This window comes from Petaurus breviceps, unplaced genomic scaffold, assembly GCF_028583685.1.
Source record: "Petaurus breviceps papuanus isolate PSGF00001 unplaced genomic scaffold, PetGlider_PUasm1.0 90822, whole genome shotgun sequence".
Taxonomy (NCBI): Eukaryota; Metazoa; Chordata; class Mammalia; order Diprotodontia; family Petauridae; genus Petaurus; species Petaurus breviceps.
Window position 1 is genome coordinate 18,124,713 of NW_027187351.1, and position 14,779 is coordinate 18,139,491.

Consider the following 14,779-nt stretch of genomic DNA (forward strand, 5'->3'; position numbering starts at 1 on the left):
AGAAAGAAAGAAAGAAAGAAAGAAAGGAAGGAAGGAAGGAAGGAAGGAAGGAAGGAAGGAAGGAAGGAAGGAAGGAAGGAAGGAAGGAAGGAAGGAAGAAATGAAAAAGAATAAAGAAAGAAAACATATCCTTAAGAAATAGTACTGGGCAAATGGAAAAGGAAGTATAAAAACTCACTGAAGAGAAAAAATCTTTAAAATGTAAAATCAGCCAATTGGACAAAGAGGTATAAAATCTAAATGATAGCAGGACCTCAGTTCTATTTCATTGCCTACCACCCTCCAGAAAGCAAAAAAAAAAATCTGAAAGATCTCCTTCTCCCCTACAACCACCAGCCCTAACATCCCTCTTTATCCTTAAATTTTGATCAGATTCCTCACTTTCCTGCAATCACAAGTGCTAGTCCTCCTCTTTGCCTTGCAACTGCAACCAGAACCCTTTCTCCCTTATTCCTAACCATATGCACTTTTTTTCTGATCTGGTACTCTCACTGAGAACTGAATATAGGCAATACAATTGCCAATCAGTGTCAGATGCACCCAGTGCCAGTAAAGGGATCCCTGTAATTTCTTTTCGACCAATTCACTTATCAATTATTTTTCTGGGTTGAGAAGTCTTGAAGATGCTACTGCTGTCATAGCATCCTAAAAGCTGTGATGCTGGTACTACTGTGGCATATGCTCCAGACCAACCCAAACCCCTGTGTCACATATTTCTTTGATGAGACTTGTAAGTTTTTTTGCACTAATAAAATGTCTTATCCTGACATTCCATTGGCTTTTCAGCAACAAAATCCAAATTTGGGCATTATTTTAATGTGGTTTGGAAGGAAATGTTGGGAGAATTTGGCTGCATTGCTGGCTCTAATCCACCATCTTGGCTCTGCCACTTAGAAAGTATTCTTAAGGCTTTTCAGAACAGAAGAAAATAAGGTCAAGTGGGAAAAAGCCCTGGACATATCAGGAAAATGATTTCAGAAACAGAAAAACAATGCTCTTGATTTTATACTAATGTAATCATCAAACCTTCTGAATGCATTTGAATCCTTGAGGCCATTAGCTATATTTATTTTAAAGTTTGGGGGGTGGGCAGTAGCAATTTTCCTGAATTTGAAACTTTAGAGAAAGTTCTCCTTGCCCCACACAAATTTTATTTCTTTATGTCTAAATGTATATAATTCAAAGAATAATAGAATTTGGGAGTTGAAAAAACAACCATAAACTTAGTCCTTCTCTAGTTAGTCAATAAACTCAATAAACATTTATTAATCTCATTATTTATATCAAGCATTATAGTAAGCGTTGAAAATTAAAGACAGGCTCTGATCTCAAGGATTTCACAGTCTAATGGGAAAAACAACATGTAAACAATGATGTAAATAAGCTTAGTGTAGCATAAAATGAAAATAATCAAAAGAAAGCAATATAATTAAAGGGGATTAGGAAAGGCTTCTTTTAGAAGGTGGGACTTGAAGAAAGCCAGGTAGGAGGGAGAATATCCTAGGCATGGGAGAGAGAAAAAAACTGCTTTTACTACACAATATCTGTGCATGGATGGGGGTGGGCAAAGAGTTTACACAATATATGAAAAATAGAAAGGTTTGAGGAACAGGTTAAGAAGGACTTTAGATGCCATAGCATTTTATATTAGATTGTAGAGATTGTAGGGAGCCATCAGAATTTATTTAGTAGTTTGGTGACATGTTTGGAACTGAGCTTTAAGATTTCTATAATTGATGAGTAATAAATAGACTACAGGACACACACACACACAAAAGGAATCATTACTATAACATACAATAGCAATATACCAATTGTTGATGACCTCTAAGTAATGTGAGTACACTAGCTCTTGAGGAATTGCATTCCACCATTCCATTTTTTAGAAAGTTTTAATTCTTTGGGAAATGACCTTTTCTTTTTCTTTCAGACATTAAACATAAATTTACCTTTTTGGAGTTTCATATGTTGTTCTTGAATCTGCCTTTGGGGGGGGGCAAATAAATAAATCTATCCCTTCTTCTACAAATCAGCCCTTCAAATACCCAAAGATATTTATCAGATCCATCCTGATTCTTCCCTTCTCCAGGGAAAACAGCACAATTGTTTCTAACATTGCTCATATTACATAACCTTAAAACCATTAAACATTTTTTTGCCCTGATCAGGATACACTTCACCCTATCATTACACTGAAATTTTGGTATTGTGTTTTTTTTTTTGGTCTATCATACCGCAATACTTACTCATATTGAGCTTGCTAGGTCCTAAGACCCCCACTTCTTTTTCAGAGCAACTGACATCTAACCATGCTTCTCCCATTTTGTATTTGTAAAACTGATTTTTTATCTCTTTGAGCAAGACTTTATATTTATTCATGTAGGCTTACATCATTCATTCAGCACAATTCTGTAAATTGTCAGGCTCCTTTTATATACTATCATCTAATATTTTAGCTATGCTTCTACCTTTATGCCTTCTGCAAAATTTGATAAGTATAACATCTTTGTTTTATCCAATTCAATGGTTTAAATAAAGCAAGCAATGCAGTGCCATTAACAGATTTCTTTTCCAATCCTGGGGCATCGTTCACATTTTCTTCTTCCAAATATAACTGTAGCCAAACAATGACGTCTCCTAGCTCTTTTGGTATCCAACAATATAGTTCACATGGGTCAGTTGACTGGAATCCACTAAGAATGATGATGACAAATTTCTTGCTTAGTTCTTCTTTCCACCTCATTTCCACTAAAAAGTCAGTTCTGTGGTTAGCCAATAGTTTATTTTGCTTGTTGTGTTTCTAAGTTTGTGATTTGCTTATTTACTGATGCTTCTCTTCCTTATTGGCATAGGAACAGAAGTGTGATTGGTTTTAATACTTCAAATGATCTTTTCTCAACTTCACAAACTTTAATCTGTACTTACTTATATTTCCAAGGCTAACTGTTGGTTGTGTATAAGAGCCATTTTATTTATTTGAAAGCTTTTCTAAGGACAGCAGCTGTCAGTTCAATAAAAATGAGTCACTAATTGAGAATAAAAGTATCAGATCTGCTTATTTCCTAATCATTGATAAACTTTTGTGGTGACATATCTTGCTGCCAGAAGAAATGTATTTAAAACAAAAAGTAAATGTAGCAAATTATTAGAACAGTCTATTGTTTTAAAGAATCAGCCCTAATGTTCATTAACTGTGCTGCATAGTGTGTATGTGATTCAGGAGCAAAACATTCATGCTCATCAAAATAATTAATATGAAATGAGAAATTCTCAATTTTTCAAGAGAAATGCAAAGATTTTTTCTTAGAGATTAATTTTACACAATATTGATTTTATTTTTAGTAAATGGACTTTGAAACATTTAGTGTCTTTTGCACAATTATGAAATACAATTTTTTGATTTTTGTCTAAAATGAGTTATTAAAATTTTAAATGGAAAATACTATTTTAACATTTTTTTGGCCTAATGATTGTATGCTTCAGAACTTTGATCTCATAAGTATTGAAAGTTCCTGATAAGGAAACTCCTTATGCAAGTGCAAATTTGCAGTTCTTCACATTCGGAGTTTTAGAAATCTGTCAATGTACACTGATGAGTTAAGAGATAGTTTCAAGGTCACATTTTCTAATGATTCTAGACAGAACTTGAACCCTGACTTGATTCTCGTTCTTTCTATGCACTGCTCCATTTCTCTTTACAGCTGAGTAACAAAAATGTTTGAGTTAAAAATATTGAAATATGCTAAGGATTGATTGGGAAAAAAAATCAGCAACCATAATTTTTCTTACCTGGCTATCTCATATAAAAGGATAAGCTGAAAGTAATTGCAATTAAAACCAGTGATTACCTATAAATACCACTTGGCATATGCACTGAAGCTGAGGGTTCTGGTTAGGCTGGCAAACATCAATGCAAGTTGTTCCACTACTGTAGCAGTTGTCTGGATAAATAGCACAAGCATTTTTCAGAAGTTGGAAGAAATCTCCAGTCCATCCAGTAGAACATGAACACTATGAGAAAAGAAAAAAAAAACACATTAAAAAAAAGAGTAACTATTTTGCATCCAAGACCATCAACTTTAAAAAATAGTCCAAAAAAGTGTCAAAACTTTCCTTTGCTCAATTCTTTCTAGCATATTCATTCCATTTCCATACTATATCAGATTCCAAATTTGTTTTGTGTTTGAATATCCTATGCCTCATTTAAATGTTCTCAATTGTCAGTTCCTCAAACAACTTGTCTTTTTCCAATGAGAAAGAATTAATTATACTTTTTTTTTACATGGAGGCTATTTTATGTATTCCAACTCAAAATGAATTTTGCAATTCTCCTAATAGAAAGGTAATTGAAGACATAATGATACAATGAAAGTCTGTCAAACTCTTTTGTTTTGCTTTGGGGGGGGCAGGACATTTGGGGTTAAGTGACTTGCCTAAAGTCACACAGTTAGTAAGTGTTAAGTGTCGGATGCCATATTTTAACTCAGGTCCTCCTGACTCCAGGGGTGGTCCTCTATTCACTGTGCCATCTACCCACCTCTCAAACTATTTTTAATGCCTTAGTTTCTTGAACTGTTAAAATTAAAAGGAATTAGACTTATTTTCTAGGATTGATTTCAATGTGACTGGTTTAGAATTTAAGATCTTTGTACTTCTTATTATTTTGGTAATATTCCAAGGAAATCCTGATATTATGAAATTTGCCTAGATCATGTACTGGTATTCTTTACCATACAGTATATTGAGAAAAACAATGAATTCCAATTTAGAGAGATTTCTTTAAAATCCAGTCTCTCTCTCTCTCTCTCTCTCTCTCTCTCTCTCTCTCTCTCTCTCTCTATATATATATATATATATATATATATATATATATATATATATACTTCATCTATAGATAGAGAGTTATAGAGCTATAGATAGATGACAAATAGCTTATATTGCTATAAATCTGTAGGCATATCAATCTATTTATCTATCTGTGATCTCATCGCCATATAAAGTTCTTGATAAGGGAATTGTTTCTACAAATGCAAATTAGCAGTGTCCCAAAACAAATTCTAGAGAAGCAGAACCAGCCAAAAAATGGGATGAAACAATCTTTTAGCGCCAAAACTGGGAGGATCATTTTATTAGGGTGAAAGGGGAGGACAGTCAAGGATGGGAAGCATTCTACCAAGACATCAGCAAGGCCCACATCAGCAAAGCACTGGAAAATCCTGATGCCCAGTGTGGTATAGCATGCAAATGCCTATGCCAGGACCCACTATTTGCCTTAGCATAGCCAGGGGAACCACCAAAGTCCAGCTCTGAATACTCCCTCCTTCTTCAGCAGAGCTCTGGGTAAACATACACCTTCCAGTGACCAGAACTCCACATGTTTTAGTAAAGCCTGGGGCAAACAGGTAGACATTAAACTTATGGATGCCTTAGCAAACAGACAGCCCTCAAACATCACTGCCCTGGAGATACTTTAGCATAGCCCCAACAAATAGGCAACCTCTAGAGACCTGACCTCATATGCTTCAGTGTAGCCAATGGTACACACAGAAACATCTCATGCCACTGTGCCTCAGCACATACCAGAAACCACTACTTGGACACCAGCTCAGCATCAGGTATACTGACAAATACCTACATTCTCCAGCAGCACCAGTCAACCCTAATTACAACCTTGAAATGCAGTATTAGACATGAGGTTCCCCAGGGGTCTGAGGGAAACATCATTGCAGCACCAGGCAAAAAGCCAGGACTACCAGTCACTAGCACAAAAAGCCTGAGATGGTACCCCTTCTGCTGTGGAAGCAGAGCTTAAAATTAAGAGAAAGAAAAATGCCCAAAAATTAATATGTGGAAGACAAGAAAATAGCAGAAGAATCTGACCACAGAAAGTTATCATGGAGACAGGGAAGACCAAGACACAAGCTTAGAAGAGGAAAACATTGTCAGAACACCTCTGGGCTAAACCACAAAAAAAATTGTTCCATTTTACAGATGTAACATTAAACCATGAGAGGTCATAGAACATAATATTTTAGAGGACAAAGGAGCTAGGGCTATCATAAAGAATCACTTATCTGGCAAAAGTAAGAGTAACACATCTAGGGAAAAAGTGGTCATCCAACAAAATGGAAAAATTCCAAGCCTTCATAAGGAGGAGACCAGAACTAATCCAAAAGTTTGATCTACAGTATAAAGAGTCAAGAGAAGTTTAAGCAGGTAAAAAGGGAAAAGAGAAAGTATTCAATGGAGCTGAACTGTTGACATCCCTACATGAGAATATAATCCTTGTAATTCTTACAATATATATATCACAACAATGCAGATAGAAGGAATATACATAGACAAAGTGTATGGGTATCAGATTAATTTGAGGGACTAACATAAAAAAATAAGGGATGAGAAAGAGGAGTGCAAAGGTTGCAGAAGTACTGGAAAGAAGAATGGGTTAAATTATATCATATGAAGAGGCAAGAAAGACCTATTATAGTAGAGGGGAAGATGGGAGGGTGAGCGATGGGCATCAATTGAATTTTACTTTCATCACTATTGGCTCAAAAAAACAAATGGTATACACAATCAGTTGAATATATAAATCTATCTTATTCAAAAGGGAAGTAGAAAGACAAAAGATTAAGTAAAGGGGGAAAGGTGGAAAAATTGATATAAGAGAGTGTATATCAGAGGAAGCAGGTAGAAGCAAGACACTGATGATGTGGAAAAAGGTGAAAGGGGAGAGACGACAAATAGGAAAAAATAAGATGGAGAGAAATATATAAGTAGCAATCTTAACTGTGAAAATGAATTGGACAACCCCGCCCCCCCCCCAAGGAAGTAGATAGCAGAGTAGGCCAAAAATTAGAATTCTACAATAAACTGTTAACAAAAAACACACTTGAGGGGAGGAAGTCAAGATGGCAGAGTAGAAACAGGACTTTCAAAGGGTTCTGCCTTCCACCTCCTCAATTCATATAAAAGGAGACTCTGAATAAACATTGGAGCTACAGAACCCACAAAATGACACAAAGAAGACAACCTCCCACTGAGGATAGCCTGACAGGCTGGAAGGAAGCAGCTAGGAGAAGGCTTTGTGAGCCAAGCCCAGCACTGCACAAGCCAGAACTTTTAGCCTCAGGGTAGGCAACATGAGCAAATGAGTGAAGCAAACATTCAGAGCAACCCAAGTTTACACTGCTATTTTTGGGACAACAAGGATCAAACATGGGAAAGGAGGAAGACAGTGAATTCAGAACTCCTGCACCAAAAGCTTCCAAGAAAAATATGAGCTGGTTATAGGCCATAGAAGACCTTAAGAAGGATTTTGAAAACCAACTAAGAGAAGTGGAGGAAAAATGGAGAAGAGAAATGAGAACAATGCAAGAAAATTATGAAATGAGATTCAACAACATGACTGAGGAAAATAACACCAAAAAAATTAACTCAAAAGGCAAAAGAGCCCCCAAAAATCAATAAGGAGAAGAATGCTTTAAAAAGTCAAATTTGCCAGATGAAAAAAAATCTCAAAAACTCACTGAAGAGAATGATTCCTTCATAATTAGATTGGAGTAAATGGAAGCTTGTGATTTTATGAGAAATCAAGATACTATTAAACGGATCCAAACAAATGAAAAAAAAAATAGAAGGCAATGTGAAATATCTCATTGGAAAACCACTGACCTGGAAAATAGATCCTGGAGAGATAATTTTAAAATTATTGCACTACCTGAAAGCCATGATTTAAAAAAAAAACCTAGAAGCCATCCTTCCAAAAATTCTCAAGGAAAACTGCCCTGATGTTTTAGAACCAGAGGGCAAAATAGAGGTTGACAGAATCCTCCCATCACCTCCTGAAAAAGATCCCAAAAAGAAAACTCCTAGGAATATTATACCCAGCTTATGAAATTTGCAGATCAAAGAGAAAATATTATAAGCAGCCAGGAAGAGATAATTTGAATGTTGTGGAAACACAATCAGGATAACACAGAACCTGGCATATACTGAGGAATAGAAGGGCTTGAAATATTATATTCCAGAGGTCAAAGAGCTGGTATCAAAACCAAGAATCAGCTACCCAGCAAAACTGAGTATCATGTTTCAGGGGAAAACATTGTCATTCAGTGGAATAGAGGACTTTCAAGCATTCTTGACAAAAACATTAGAGTTGAATTAAAAATGTACATTCAGATACAAGAAGCAAGAGAAGCATGAATACATAAAGTGGGAAAATAAATCATAAGGGACTTATCAATGTTGCCCTATTTAGATCCCTACATAGAAAAATGATAATTGTAACTGATGAAAATTTTCTCAATATGAGAATAGTTGAACGGGACTGAAATATATATATATATATATATATGTATATGTGTGTGTGTTTGTGTGTATACATATATTCACATACATATATATGTCTATATATGAGGATATATGGGCATATGAATACATATGTGAATGTTTGCATTTATATTTACAGGTATACATAGACAGAAGTCACAGGATCAATTTAATAGGAACGGATTATACTTAAAAGGTGAAATTAATATGTGAGGGAGCAATATAATGAGAGGAGATGGGGAGAGACAGAATGGGGTAAACTATATCATCTAGAAGAGGCAAGGGAAAATGGTTACAATGGAGGGGAAGAACAGGAAGGCAAAAGGAAATGGGCCAACCTTAATCTCATTGAATTTGGATTAGGGAGGGAATGCCATACACAATAAATAGGGTATATCACCCTACAGGAGAGTAGGGGGGAAGGGTGTGACAGGGGGGGATGATGGAAGGAAGGGAAGGCTGGGGGGGAGGGAAGTTGGAAGCACCCCCTTTTGAAAAGGGACAATATCAAAGTAGAGAATAGAACAAGTGGGAGGTGGGATAGGAGAGAGGGAAATATAGTCAGTCTTTTATAATATATCCACTATGGAAATGTTTTGCATAGTCACACATCTACAACCTATACTGAATTGCTTATATTCCCAGTAAAGGTGGGTGACAAAGGAGGTAGGGAATGAATCTGGAATTCAAATTTTCAAATCAAGTGTTTAAATAATATATGTATATGTCTATGTATGTATATATACTATTATTAATATTATTTTACATTTACATGGGAAATAAGACATAGAGGCACTGGGGTGTAGAGATCCACTGGGCCCTACTGGAAAGTTGAAAGTGGGAGTGGTTATGGGAGAGAGCCAATTGGAGGAGGGGATATGCAGTGGGATCACTATTTTGCGGTGGTACATAGGGGAAAAAAGGGGAGAAAACTTGTAACTCAAAATCTTGTGGAAATGAATGATGTAAACTAGAAGTTAATAAAGCATTTGAATAAAAAATATAAAAAAACACACTTGATGCAGAGAAACACAGAGTTAATGTAAAGACTAGAACAGAATCTATTATGCTGCAGCTAACATAAAAATTGCAGGGGAAATAATCTTGATCTTAGACAAAGTAAAAGCAAAAAAGAGAAAAGGAAGGAAACTATAATCTTGTCAATATGTACCATAGACAATGAAGTAATCAAATTAGAGTAGCAAGGAAAAGTCTACCTGTCAGATCTATGGGATGAAGGTGAATTCATGTCCAAACAAGAGATAAAGAGTTTTACAAAATGTAAAGCAAATAATTTTGATCATATTAAATTGAAAAGTTTTTGTAAATACAAAATGAATGCAACAAAATTTAGAAGGAAAGCAGAAAGTTGAGAAACATTCTTTGCAACATGTGTCTCTGATAAAGGTGTCATTTCTCAAATCTAGAGAGCTGAGTCAAATTTAAAAGAATACAAACCATTCCCTATTTGATAAATGGTGAAAGGATATGAACAAAAATGTGCAAATATATTTATAACAACCCTATTTTTGGTTGCAAAATATTGGAAGTAGAGGGGATAGCCATCAGTTTGGGAATGGCTGAACAAGTTGTGGTATATGAACATAATGGCATATTTTTGTACAATAAGAAATCACTAAAAGACAGATTTAAGAATAAAGAAACCTGGAATGATTTGTAGGAACTGATGCAAAGTTAAAGAAGCATAAACAGAAAAAAAATTATACATAATATGAGCACATCACATGACCATCAATTATAAATGATTCAGCTTGTTTCAGCAACATCTTTATAGTGGGTTGTCATTTAGTTAGAGGCCTTCAGAAAGAAACCAGATGACCGTTGATTGGGATATTGTTGAATGAATTTTTTTTTAGGTATAAGAGCCAGGTGACCTTGTAGATCACATCCATTGCTAAGAATATTTGATTCTATAAGTAATCTGATTATGTTTCTATCTCACAATCATTAGAAGTTCAGAAGTTCTTTATCTTTCTAAAATTCTTGCAACTCATACCTATATACTGTGCGCATTAGATAAATTGAACTACTTATGATTCCCTTTACGTATCTTGGTCTTTCCTGTCTTTTGTAGGTACTTGCTCACACTATTTGCTCTATATTAAATGACCACCCTTCCTCAAAACTTCTCTTCATTTTCTACCCATCTTTAAAGTACATCTCTTTGATTACATATCATTGGTTTTCTGAGGATACCAACTATTTTCTTTTTGCCTTATATCTCTAGCACTCGCAGGCGATGCTGTGTTTGTATTTGGTGGTGGTTTTGGGAATAGCAGGAAATGAATATGTGGGTAAAATAGACCTGAGGATAGAGGATATAATATAAGCCAATAGCAATCAGCAGGAAAAGAAAGAGGAGCCAGCAGAAAGAATAAAATGACTTACTCTAAAAAAATTATTTTCTAAGGATAAAATGACAATGTTGATAAAGATAATATATTTTATATATCTTACCTTACTTCTCCAATAGATTGGTATTAATTGATGCAATTCCAGGTGTAGACCAAATGCATTTTTTTTTCTGATCTACAATAATTTTATTGTAACAGAGAAAGCAGGATGCATAAAAGCCTACATGATTACAATGGAGGGTGGTCTTTTCCAGGCTGAAGTCTGACCTCGGCTACAACACAGAGAAGCTTACAACCACAGATCAAAATACTCATCTCCCAGCACTGACCAGCCAATACAGACTTGTTGTAAACAGGCTATTTATTAAGCAACCATGTTGCTGATGTCTGGTGGGGAGGTGGCATAAAGGTAATGATTAAGAACTTTACAATGATACTGATTTTACCACATGCTCCTCCTCCATCCATTGTTGAGAAAGGGGAGGAGGGAATGCTCACTTCTTAAATTATGTTTTACTTAATACTCCAAGTATATGGATACTGATAGGAAGGGTTTGAAGGTCAAATCAAGCAGGGGTAAGAAACTAGAGCGGACTTGGATCTTTGGGTCAAAGGGAAAAGACCAAAATAAGGACAGGGGTTGAGGGGAAAGTTCAAGTCTTAGCTGTCTGACAGTTGAGAGCCACCTCCCATTTCCTGTTATTTCTTAAAGCCAAGAGGCTGCACTACAGTGGCCTCAATGTTCCAAGGTGGCTCCATCAGTCATGGGAGGCCGGGAAGAGGTGGGAGTCAAAACTGGGTGAGTCTTCTTTGGCAACTTTTAGCACCACAGAGATTTTGGTTATGTGGGCTAAATGATATTTATTACCTAGAATAAAGCTCTTGAACAACATTGTAATGCCAGGAGATCTAAGACTGGGGGAAGAGGAAAGGGAGAGGAATTCTGTTTTTTTGGTAGAGTTTCTGTAAACATATTTTTTTTGGAAAAGTTGTGGAGGATGGGATGGGGAGTTTGGGTTAGACCCACATCTCCAAACACTAGTTTCAGATGCCTTTAACCTACTCACAGGTCTTGTTCTGAGATACTTTAAATGACTGAGCATTAAGCACTGTGGTTGAAAGGAATTCTCACACCACTCCTATCTTCACCAGCTCAATCATCTCTCTGAATCTCAAATAGCAGAGTCTGAAGGTGGGAAGCTCATCTCTCCGCCATCTCACCAGGGAGTTATTTGCTGACTTGGTGAATGGCATGGTCAAGATATCCTACATTGCCCGACGTGACCCCTGCTACGGAAATGTGTCCATCTTTTGTCACATAGATGGAGAACTCCTTGGTCAGCCGTTCCACCTGCTCAGGTTTCAGGCCTGTGAAACTAAACATGCCAATCTGCTCAGTGATGTGCTGCCAATTGTGGGAGGAACCCTCTTTTTTGAGGTTGCAAACAAGTTGGTTCTGCATGCTAATGATGCTATCTGCCATGCCTTTGACATCTTGCAACCACTAGCTCCTCAGATCAGGACTATTCAGGATCGTGGCAGCAATCCAGGCCCTATTGGGTGGGGTGGGGGGTGGTGAATACATGGGTCAAATCAGGTTTTTCAACTAGGATTCTATCATTTTGGCTTCATCAGCATCTTTACAAATCATAGGAAAGGCTCACACACATTCCCCATACAAGCCCATTTTCTTGGCATATGACTGACAGAGAGAGACATTAATGCCATGATCAATGAAGTGGTGAAGAGCCCAGGCATCCTTGTTGCCATCTCCACTGTCAAAGCCCTGGTATGCCATGTCAAAAAAAGGCAAAGAGTTTCCTTTGCTTTACCAAGGATGCAATTTCTTTCTGCTATTCAGGACGAGGATCGACTCCACTGGGGTTGTGACCACCGGCATGCATAAGGACGACACTTTGGTCTGGGATTTTTGAAATGTCTTCCAAGGCTCTGGTGAAGTGAAAGCCACAAGTCTTGGGGTTGCAGAAGCGATATCCATTCAGCTGCATGCCAGTATCCCTGAAGATGGGGGTGTGGTTTCCCCAGTATGGTTTTGGAAGATAGACATCCCAGCTGAATTTGAAGAACCATTGCAGAAAATTGGCTCCCACTCTCAATGCGCCAGGTCCAGAGATGGTCTGTATGGTGACATATCATTTGCTTTTCAGAACTTCGTTATTTTCATCTAGGGCCCGCTCTGCTGAGGCCTTGCAGAATTCAGCCAGCCCTGCGATGGGCAGGTACTCTTTGTCCGTGTTCTTCCCTGCAATCTGAGCTCTGCCTTACGGACACTTGGAAGAACATGAGACTTCCCCTTGTTATCTTGGTAGGTCCCGACTCCCGGATTCATCTTCTTGCTGTTGGTGTCCCTCTTAAATGCTTCTGTAACTGCCAAGATAGGGTGTGGGGGACCCATATCTACATGAGTCCACCAAGAGCTTGCTTTGGTGGCAGCGGCCATGCCAAGGCCCGGGTACAAGGAGGAGGATATGGAAAGCAGGCGGCAGGAGTGGAGCAGCGCCACAGCGAGCAGAGAGGAGAGATGAGCAACTGTGGGCGAGAGGGCTGGCAGACACAGGCACATAGTCAAATACATATATTTTTTTTCAAATGCATTTAAAATTACAAAGAATTTTGGATTGAGGTGCCCCTAAGTGAGGAGGAGGAATGCCAAATACTGTTCAAGGTCAGCTATATACTTCTTTCACATAGGAAATTTCCAAGAAGTATATGACTCAAAAACAATAATAGGGATAATGATGAGATAGTGAAGGAAGAGGAAAAACAAGAGGAGGAGGAGGACTATGAGAAAGAAGAGGAAGAAGAAAGAAGAGCAGGAAGGAGGAGGAACATATTTATACAATGCCTGATGTTTTGCAATGTGCTTTATACATTTCACTTATTTTGATCCTCAAGAAAACATTATGATTTAGGTGCCATTATTATCCTCATTTCATATATGGAGAAAATGAGGCAAAGACATTAAGTGACTATTCCAGGGACAAAAAGAAAGTAAATGTTAGAGGTAAGATTGAAACTCAGTTCAACATGGCCAATAATAGATTTTTGTTTTTCCCCTTTATACCATATTCTTTTTTAAACTTCTATATTATTCTGTGTATATCACCCAGGCTGTTCCTGAAGAGAAGCTCTGGGATGGAAGTTTTTTGAATAACTAGAACAAGAGTGCAGGGAATTTAAAAAGGAAGCTTAGAGAAATATTAAGAAGGAGTTGGAGATGTGGTTTCCAAGTCAGAGACCTGCCTTTGTTGAAATTTTGATAAGTGGCCGATATTAAAGCCTCCTGATTCTATATTCACCTTCTGTTCCATTTTGAAAAATATAGTTGCATCTTTTTATAAAAGACTAAACAACAACAGATTACTTGATGGCAGTACAGCATTCTTCTAATTACATTCATAAATTCTCTGTAAATCATTCGTGGGGCTTCTGCAAATAGATTATAAAAGTAGTAACCAAATGCTCATATTAACAGATACACCATATTCCTTCTACTCACTGAGATTCAAAACTTTTCATTTACCTTTGAATTTCCCCTTCCTTCAGCTTACATATAAAAATCAGTTTTCATATCTTGCCCTTTTGCATTATTATTACTCACCCATATATAGTCTATGTTCCAGCTAAACCAGTATGTTTACTGTTCCCTAAATGTAATAAGCCATTCTCCACTGCTATGAATTCATAGAGAATATTCCTCATACCTTGAATTTTGCCCATTTTTACCTTTCAGAATCTTTCTCTTCCTTCAAGGTTCAGCTCAGGTGACACCTTCTCCACACAACCAACCTTCTTAGATCCCACCCAACACCTCTAATTTCTTTGAATAAATATTCTTTCCTTCCTGGATTTCCTCATAGGAGTTCCATATGTTCTGTACAAGCCTCAGACATTAAGGGGTTAATTAGACTGCATGGCATTAGTGAATCAAGGCACAATAATAGGGAATTTCATGTTAGATGATTGGCTAAATGCATTAAATAGAACTTTGGGAAATTTCTCTTTCTTAAAAGGAAAACCATGTCAGCAAGCAGTAAGAAGGAATGTAGTGC

General features: G+C 37.0%; 1 pseudogene; it reads right to left on the minus strand.

Annotated features, from left to right (window-relative positions):
• Positions 1-11,934: 11,934 nt before the first annotated feature.
• Positions 11,935-13,290, minus strand: LOC138148093 (aspartate aminotransferase, mitochondrial-like; annotated as a pseudogene).
• Positions 13,291-14,779: the final 1,489 nt, after the last annotated feature.